A 1,673-nucleotide genomic window follows, 5' to 3' on the forward strand; every position below is an offset into this window, starting at 1 on the left:
ACTTTTTAATCAGAAATAATTTTTTCTGATCTGCAGTTGCCTTTCCAGGATAACAAAAAGAGGCATTGAAGCCTTGGTTTTCTTATAAATACTTATGCACATTTTAGCAACCAAAATTATGCAGTTTAATTCTTTCAACAGAGTTGCATGCATTTTTCGATTTTTGACTCCAAACATGATTTCATGCACAGTTAACTTTATCTGTTTATCCAAGTGTACCCAAATATAAAATTCAATTGGAAACAAAGGAAACAACAAGATGTTGTTTTTCGCTCTCCCTCGTTGTTATTTTTTTTTGTTTTTTGTTTTTTGACAAGCAAAAACCCACTAACTTGACGTTGTGTTGAGTACGAACGCTCTATGCGTGTACGTGTTGTTGCCGCAGCAGTGATGATGCGCGATAAAGATGCGCGGGGAAGGTTCGTCTGCAATCGTCTGCAATCGTCAGACAATCGAAGCATCGAAGGAAAAACTCATATTTTGCAAGTTTCTTACCCATGTGTATATAGGTGAAAACAAATGAGTGTTAACGCTACCATGTACTCCTCGTAGCGACTGAAAGAGCCAGATAGTTTGACTCGAACAAATATAGTTTATTGGTCAAGTGGTGTTTCTAGGTGTTTCAGCTTCACGTAAACCATCAGTTTCTGGTCACAGACACTGTCAGGCTTTTACACACAGTACAAACACCCTTTCGTTTAAACACTCATCGCTCGAGAACATCGTATGTGCCCTCCGTAAAGAGCGAGCATTTTTCAAAGAATTTATTTTTGTGTGGCAACAAATCGGACGCCGCGTTTTGGCGCTAGACCTAACTTTTAAAATCTAAATAATAGATTGACAGCTTGTTACACAAACATTCTTAAATCATAACAGAATTCTTTTTTCATCAAGACAAGATCAGTACAATTCGAAGTTTTGAAAGTTTGAAAAAAGGGAGCCCGGAAGCTGTTTACGCAAGGTCGTGTTTGCCGCCAAGCAGACGAATTTTCTGCATAGCGCTTGCTTCTTTGAAGCCAACTGCCGCCGATAAGTTCGTGTGACTGGCAGCCGTTTGTTGCGTTTTAGATTCAGAGGTACACAATAACGTTCTATTGCAGATACAGCGAGTGGCATTGAAATCACAAACTGACGACGAAATTGTGAAAAAAAGGAAAGTGGATCACACGGGTCCCCGATAGCTCGAAAACTGGTGTGTGGTTTACGCGAGCTAAAAAGCCATTCAAACGAACTGTGTCATTTAAAGGCACAGTAAGCCTCCCGTAAACCATCACAGAGCTCCCCGAGCGTCTAAATACAGTACAAGCATACTTCCATTTGAACGCTCACCGAACGGGAACATCCTGGCTGCTTTCTGTCGAGCGTGAGACATTTTCAAAGAATTTATTTTCGTAGACTTGTTCGTTAACAACAACGGCGCCTCGTTTTTGCGCTAGACCTAACTTTTAAAATCTAAATAATAAATTGACAGCTTGTTACACAAACATTCTTTAATCATAAAAGAATTCGTTTTTCATCAAGACAAGATCAGAACAATTCGAAGTTGTGAAAGTTTAAAAAAAAGAAAAGCCCGGAAGCAGGGTCACGCAAGGGTCGTAGCAGACGAAGGTTTATCAGTGCAAATCGCCGTTCCTCTCAACAGTCAAAAGCCATCGCTAGAGTTCTTGTGAACC

This window comes from Littorina saxatilis, linkage group LG15 (genome assembly GCF_037325665.1).
Source record: "Littorina saxatilis isolate snail1 linkage group LG15, US_GU_Lsax_2.0, whole genome shotgun sequence".
NCBI classification, from domain to species: Eukaryota; Metazoa; Mollusca; class Gastropoda; order Littorinimorpha; family Littorinidae; genus Littorina; species Littorina saxatilis.